This window comes from Scyliorhinus canicula, chromosome 13 (genome assembly GCF_902713615.1).
Source record: "Scyliorhinus canicula chromosome 13, sScyCan1.1, whole genome shotgun sequence".
Taxonomy (NCBI): Eukaryota; Metazoa; Chordata; class Chondrichthyes; order Carcharhiniformes; family Scyliorhinidae; genus Scyliorhinus; species Scyliorhinus canicula.
The window spans coordinates 3,281,318-3,289,641 of NC_052158.1; the positions used below are offsets into that span (position 1 = coordinate 3,281,318).

Genomic DNA, 8,324 nt, shown 5'->3' on the forward strand with positions numbered 1-8,324 from the left:
TATTCAGTGCTGAGATTTTTAATCAGTGAAGGAATCGAGGGGGGGGGGGGATAAGTGGAGTTGAGGAATATCATTTCAGAGCAGTCATGGCCACATTGAGCAGCGGAGCAGACTTGATGGCGACTCCTGCTCCGATGTTTTGTCGTTTAAGCTGTGCTTCCTTCCCCAGAGAAGGCTGAAGGACACTCGCCAGAGTTACTTGTGACAGTCTAGGGGCGGGATTCTTCGACCCCACCCGCCGGGCTGGAGAATGGCCGGTCCCGCGTAAATCACACAAGGTCCTTACCAGTGTGGCCTGGCTCAGCGGGCGGCCAGCGGAGCCCTCGGGGGGGGGGGGGGAGGCGCATTGGGCTGGGATCACGCCAGCACACGCTGGCGCTCCTGCTCCAACTCGCGATCTGGCCGGCGGAGGCCCTTCGGCGCCGGCCGGCGCGGTGCTAACCCCGTCGCCGCCGGTCGAGCCCCTGAAGGTGCGGAGGATTCCGCCCGGCCCGACGCCGGAGTGGTTCACGCCATTCCTCGCCGCCAGTACGGACCGCCCGCCGGGTAGGAGAGAATCCGGGACTAGATGTAGAGAAGGTGTTTCTAATTTGAGATGGAATTCAAAACTTGGGTTAAGTAGACGATAATCATCAATACCTCCAATGGGAACTTCAGCAATTCGATCCCCAGTTAGAGCTTCCCCTTCTGAATAAATGATCACGTGGGAATCTATTACCTCTAATCTAATAACGAGAACAAACGGCGTTAGATAATTATTTTCTTTGTATAAAATAAGTTTTATGTTTAACTCATTTGTTCTGGATTAGGAACTAACCGGATTGGGAATGTTTTTTTCCGGAATATTCCGATCTGAACAGAACTGTTCAGGCTCAACAGCCTTTTACAAATCCTCATTTAATTTTCAATCTCACTGATATTCCCCAAAGGACCAAAGTGTAAAGACAGAGAAACAGATTAAAGCCCAATTTGAAAAACTTCCACCAGTTTCTCCGTCAGGAAGGGAGGATTGAGTTGGAAGATCTGAAACTGGAGAAAGAGAAAAAGAGTCAGGAGATGAAGGAGAGGATTGAGAAGATAACGGAGGAAATCTCATCGCTTTCAGTCACTGTTCAGGATATTGAACAAGAGCTGAGGGAACAGGATAACATCAAGTTTTTAATGGTGTGGTGATCTACCACTGTATATATATGTGTGTGCTTGCATTAGGGGATGTAAGACAGTACCTGTATTACAGGTTTTCCGGTAAGCCCCTGCCGGCTAGCTCCGCCCACAGGGAGCAGTATAAATATTCATAAGTTTCCCTGAGATGCCATTCTACAGCTGCAGCTGAAGGAATAGCATCTCACTGTAATAAAGCCTCTCTTGTACCGATTTGAGTCTTTGTGTGCAATTGTTAGAGCCACAATTTATTACAGTGAGATTTTCCAACACCATGGACATCAGAATTAAGCCCGATCGCCTGCAGCTGGATCCGCAGTCGCCGCTCGCCAGGAAAGACTTTAACCACTGGCTGGCTGTTTTTGAGGCCTACATCACCTCAGCGGACCCTACACCATTGGAGGCTCAGAAGGTACAACTCCTATACTCAAGGTTGAGCTCCAGCGTGTTCCCACTGATTCAGGATGTGCCTAACTACGCCCGGGACATGGAACTTCTCAAAGAGAATTACGCTCAGTCGACGAACACTCTGTTTGCGAGACATGTACTCGCCACTCGCGTTCAGCAACCGAGTGAGTCGATTGAGGACTTCTGGCGGGCCCTTATCCTTCTCGTACGGGACTGCGACTGCCAGGCCGTCTCGGCCACGGAACATTTGAATCTCCTTACGCGGGAAGCCTTTGTGACGGGTATTGCAACGGGCCCCATCCGGCAACGACTGCTGGAAAAGGCTGCTCTCGACATTGCGGCAACAAAGATTTAGCGCTCTCAATGACGGCCGCTTCCCGTAATGTGCAATCCTACCCCGCCCGCCGTGCGGCCCATCCATCCTACCCTCGTGGACCCCGCAACCGACCCCCCCGACTGGGGCCGCTCCCACGCAGTACGCCTGCGCTACTCTCTGCACCACCCACCCTGGGGGTCCCCGCTGCTACTTCTGCAGTCAGCAGAAGCACCCCCGCCAGCGCTGCCCGGCCCGCACCGCGACCTGCAAATCCTGTGGCAAGAAAGGCCACTTTGCAGCGGTGCCTCAGTCCCGCGCAGTTGCCGCTATCACGCCCCAACTCTCCCCCTCGCCTCAGCCGATCGCGCAATGGGCCCTGCCATCCGCTGCCCCCGAGGCCAAACTCACCGTACAGGGTGTTGCATTCAACCGTTTCCGCCTGTACGTTCTCCCCAACCTCTGTGCGACACCTTTACTGGGCCTGGACTTCCAATGTAACCTCCAGAGCCTCAACCTCAAATTCGGCGGACCCCTACCTCCCTCACTGTTTTGTGGCCTCACAACCCTCAAGTTTGACCCTCCCTCCCTCTTTGCCAATCTGGCTGCAGATTTCACCAGGAGCAGACGGTACAGCACCCAGGACGGGACCTTCATCAGGTCCGAAGTCCAGCGGCTGCTTCGGGAGGGTATTATCGAGGCCAGCAACAGTCCCTGGGGAGCCCAAGTGGTGGTGGTTTAAACTGGCGAGAAACACAGGATGGTCATGGACTACAGCCAGACCATCAACCGGTACACGCAGCTCGACGCGTACCCCTCCCCCGCATTTCTGATATGGTCAATCAGATTGCACAGTACCGGGTCTTCTCTACAATTGACCTGAAATCCGCCTACCACCAGCTCCCCATCCGCAAATCGGACCGTCCCTACACTGCCTTCGAGGCGGACGGTCGACTGTATCAATTTCTTAGGATTTCCTTCGGCGTCACTAACGGGGTCTCAGTATTTCAGCGAGTAATGGACCGAATGGTTGACTGGTGCGGACTGCGGGCCACGTTTCCGTACTTAGACAATGTCACCATCTGCGGCCACGACCAGCAGGACCATGACGCCAACCTTGCTAAATTTCTCCACACCGCATCTCTCCTCAACCTCACTTATAACAAGTAGAAGTGCGCGTTCAGCACAGACCGCTTAGCCATCCTCGGCTACGTAGTCCAAAACGGACTATTGGGGCCCGATCCCGACCCCATGCGCCCCCTCATGGAGCTCCCAATTCCCCACTGCCCCAAGGCCCTCAAACGCTGCCTGGGGTTCTTTTCTTACTACGCCCAGTAGGTCCCACAATACGCGGACAAGGCCCGCCCACTGATCCAGTCCACACAATTTCCCCTCACGGCCGAGGCACAACAGGCCTTCGCTCGTATTCGCTCAGACATAGCCAAGGCCGGGATGCACGCAGTGGACGAGACACTGCCCTTCCAAGTAAAGAGCGACGCTTCAGATGTCGCAGCAGGCCAAGGACAAGTGTGTGGGCAGAGGAGCAAGATGGTGGGTTGAAAATGCAACGCAACAGGATGGGGGCTATCTGTACCGACTCAACAAAGGAAGCAGTGATTATAGTCGATCAAATTGAAGGAGGTGCAAGTGAAATTGTGCTGGAGCTGGTGGAAAATAGTGGAGCTTGATCCTGTGAATGTAGAGGCTGATGTGGTGTAAGGGGAGGATAAAGACGGACCCTATCATGGTTCTGGGAGGTAGGGGAAGGGGCGAGGACATCGTTGTGGGAGATGAGTCGGACACGGTTAAATGCCCTGTCAACCACTGTGTGTGTGTGTGAGACGGGGCAAGATAAGGAAAAAGGTGGACAAATCAGAAGTGATTTGCGAAGGTGGGATTATCAGAACAAATGCGATTTGGCGGAGTAACCGGGAGAATGGGATGGCCTCCTTCCAGGAAATGGGGTGTGAGACGTTGTAGTCGAGGTAGCTTTGGGAGTCGGGGGGCTTGTAATGAATATTGTTGATCAGTCTAGCATCGGACATGGAGACGGAGAGGTCAAGGAAAGAAAGGGAAGTGTTGGAGATGGGCCAGGTCAATGTGAGAGCGGGGTCTCTGAATAAAATCAAGAGTTTATAAAAGTGTTACAGATGCAGCATTACCCAATGCAAGTTTAAACCTCCTGGATAATTGCTGCACAATCAGTAGGTGGGGAAATCCAAGGGGTCTCCCAGTATATATTCCAGGGTACCTCTGGGCTATGACTGTCCAGAGAATGAAGATCTGAGCCAATTAATTAATCCTTGTTGAAAAGGGAGACACGTCACTGAATCTTTACGAATTGTACATCGGTAACATAGCTCTCGTTACAATATTCATATTCTATTCCGCTAAGCGACTAGTTTCTCTGTGAGTTGTGTTGTGCAGTAAGATCGAGTCATTGGTAATATTGTGGAGTAACTCACAGTCCAGTGAGGACAGCAAGAAGCAGTCCAATAACTTTCTATATTTAAAATGTACTTTTCTGTGGAATCCAGTCTGTTACTTTACTTTTTGTGATCAAATGTTCTCCAAACACAAACAGTAATAATTGTTCTTGTTCCACAGAAATTTCCGGATTTACAGAAAAGGTCAAATTGACCCCCCCCCCTTGATTTGATTTTAATTTCTAACATATATCTCGGCCAGCCTGGAATGATCCAACACTGACCTTTACCTCCTGTTTCAGACTGAAGCGAACTCTCCCAGAGCCACAGAAGGTTTACCCTTTAATAAATGTGGGGAAGTACATTGGCTCACTGCAGTACAGAGTGTGGAAAAAGATGCTGACGGTGATTAATACAGGTGGGTGTGAGCTAAAATACAGAATTGTCAGATCAGACAGTGACCAGCTCCACCTGCTGGACACACATAGTATTGTGGATCATTCATCCAGAATCTCCTTTTCCACAATATTAGAGCCGTCAACATGAATATCTCACCCCTCAGGGTGGATTCGTGCCCTGAATCCTCCCCCAGTTTGCCAAACACCCTGTACGGTACAAGTATGGGGATTCTCCCGGGTAGTTGAGATGAGCTGTGAGTTTAGGGTCATCCATTCTGTTTAACTTTCTTACACTGGGCGATAAAGTCAATCTGGCTATTCTGGCACTAGATCCTGTTCCTTCTTGCACTCCCAGGCATGGGGAGGGATTTTTCACTGTAGAATGTGGGCTGAAAGTGGGAATCCCCCCGTGTTACAGAACTGTCAGCTCAGGGCGTAATGGTCCAATTGACTGCCATAATACAATGGGAGCACTCGATGTCTTTACAGTCAGATTCGCGCCATGTGTGTTTTTGCTTTTTAACAGGGTGGTTGTTAGGGTGGGTTTAAAAGCTACAGCTGAGTATCAGCACAGCCAGCCTGGACGCTGTGCTCATCCGCCATGTGCTGATCCTGATGATCAGCCACACTACATCTGGGCCAAAGCTCCGACATTGTCAGGTACGCTGTGTCCTTGCTGAATCATGCTGCCTTCGAGAATCAGCAAAGCTCACTTCCCTTCCGTATTTGTGAGTGGGCACAGCATTGTACACAGAGACCCTGCTCACTCTGGCCACACCATCACTGGGCCTATCCTGGTATTGGGGACTACTTCTTTCTGACTAGCCCGAGACTCCTCAGCCTCCTCCCGCCAGCCTCGGATTCCTCCGCTTACCAGGGGTAAGCATCGGTTGATCGGAGACCACATGTAGGAGGCCTCTGAGGGAACCCTTCTTGAATCCAGAGCCCTTCTGCCCCACCTATCCCCTAACTCTGGAGACAGCTCTGGGGGGGGGGACATTTAATAACCAGACAGCCCCTCCGTGCAAGTGGTTAACTTGTTCAGTTGAAAATAACGTCACCTCTGATCACGGCCAAGGTTTGGAGACAGCAGAATTCAAAACAAACTGCATTCACCTCAGAAGCCGGCAAACTGCTTGTGGTGAATGAGATTCACACGTTATTACACACATCACTCTGTTCCCATTGTATATACGTACCGATATTATAAGGGCAGTTGCACTACCTGACCACCAGGGAGAGTAGCTCTGGGAGTACTCGAGAGTTTGTACTGGGCTCCCCCCTTGGCTCCGCCCAGAACTCCTCCCCCTGGAGCTGCTGTATAAAGATCCGTGCCACAGAGCCAACCGACCAGTTCATCGAAAGTTCAACGGCGAACAGGCTGGCTCTGTTGTGAGTATATTAAAACCGCTATTCTAATCCTACAAGCACGTGCCCGTAGAATTGATGGTTAAACAACCGAAGACGATGAATGCCGCGAGGGGATCGACTGAACTACCCTGCAACATACAACACGTATGACTAACATTTTATCTGTGTCCGTCTGTTCACAGCTCCAGTGACCTTCGACCCTAATACAGCCCATCCTGAGCTTCTCCTGTCTGAGGAACTGAGCACTGTGCGACACACCAGGAAACGGGAGCCACTTCCCAACAATCCGGAGATATTTTATTCCTGTGTCAATGTCCTGGGATCAGAGGGATTCACATCAGGGAAACATTCCTGGGAGGTGGAGGTGGGAAACCAGACTGACTGGGATGTGGGCGTGGCCAAGGAGTCCGTCAACAGGAAAGGTGACATTGTCCTGATTCCCGCTGACGGACATTGGGCAGTGACACTGAAAGAGGGGAATGAATACTCGGCTGGTGAGAAACCAGCAAAACGCTTAAAACTGAGTGTGGAGCCGAGAAAGATTCGAGTCTGGATTATGAGGGAGGGATGGTTTCCTTTTATAACTCAGATAACAAGTCCCATATCTACACTTTCACTGGGACATTCACTGAGAAACTCTATCCTTATTTCTGTCCAGGTATCACTGATGGGGGTAAAAACCCAGAACCCCTGAAAATCTGTCCCCAGGACAGTAACAATCCAGGAGGATGAGGGTTTTATCCCTTCATCCCAATAAAGACTGTTTCTTAGAGGTGAGGGCAGGGGAGGGGTTGGGTTGCTGTCCTCCGCAGATCCTGCCCCCTCCCATTATCACGCACTGTCAGCGGTGGGTTGTCCATTCCTCGGGAGGTTGAGACGGATCTGTCTGGCCCGCCTGCACCTCCCAGGGATGTGTGAGGACCCCCTGCCCGAGGGTGATCAAGAGCCTCCACTCAGTATAATCCAGTCACTCGTCGCCAACTCGGACGCACTGGAGGCTGGGCCGCCTGGGTTCGGGCTGATCCCCCCTCCCCCCCCCCCCCCCCCCCCCTCCCTCCGCGGCCCTGCTCGAGGGTTCCATTAAAAAGACCCCACAAGGTTTCGGTCTTGGCCTCAGGGGTACTGGTACTGGGGAAGGAGATATTCCCCGCGTCGCCGTGTGACCCAGTTCCCAAAGCGGACCTATTGTCACCCTCTGATCCGGAATCGCCAAAGCAGCACAGAGCCATCGATCCTGGGGCTAGGACTGGCTGGTCCGGCTGGGTTGCCCGCTGCCCTCTGTGGGGTGAGGGGATGGACAGGATGGCGCTCAGCGCAGTGCCCCGGGGATGATTTCGAGGCCAGTGACGTGCTGGACGTCCCCGTGCGTCCCATCCAGTTTCCCCCTCAGCCCCCTTCGGGGGAGCCCAGGAATTCCTAGCCACAGGCTTGGCTCATTGTGCATCACCCACCCCGGGAAAGTCATTTTAATTTCACATCACTTTCCAGTAGAATTTTGGCTTGTTGTTGTTACAGTGGGTTAGTCCTGCCACTTTCAAATGACGCACTTCATTGTTTTCCGCTTCTTCAAATGAGATACAAAGAGGCACCAACAGGAACTGTGGTTTTGGGGTTTGGCATGTGTAATTCTGGGAATAAATTCCGACAAAAGTCTGTAAATATCGGCTCCAGTTATATCCTTTGCCAACTAGCTCACTGGAATATCAGACTTCGGAGGAGAGCTACAAAGAACAAAGCACAGGAACAGGCCCTTCAGCCCTCAAAGCCAGTGCTGACCAGGATGCCTGTCGAACCGAAAACCTTCCACACTTCCGGGGTCCGTATCCCTCTATTCCCATCCTATTCATGTATTTGTCAAGATGCCCCTTAAACGTCACTATCGTCCCTGCTTCCACCACCTCCTCCGGCAGCGAGTTCCAGGCACCCACTATATCCTCTGTGTAAAAAACCTCCCTCGCACATCTCCTCTAAACCTTGCCCCTCGCACCTTAAACCTATGGCCCCCCAGTAATCTCCGGTCCGTGGAGAATCGTGGGACGGTGTCGGACCTGATCGTGGGGCTGACGACCCATCCTCCGCCCCCGCATCGTGCACGATTTCGGCGCGGAGAATCCCGCCCCTCATCTGTAGCCAATGAGGATACAAAGATTTCGGTCTTGGCCCCAGCAATTTCCATGCTCAGTATTCTGGGGTAGACCCCATCAGGCCCTGGGGACTTATGTACCTCAATGTTTTTCAAGGCGCCCA

The 8,324-nt window shown here is 52.2% G+C and overlaps 1 pseudogene; it reads left to right on the forward strand.

The window, feature by feature from the left end:
* The first annotated feature begins 933 nt into the window (after positions 1-933).
* Positions 934-6,922, forward strand: LOC119976171 (annotated as a pseudogene).
* Positions 6,923-8,324: the final 1,402 nt, after the last annotated feature.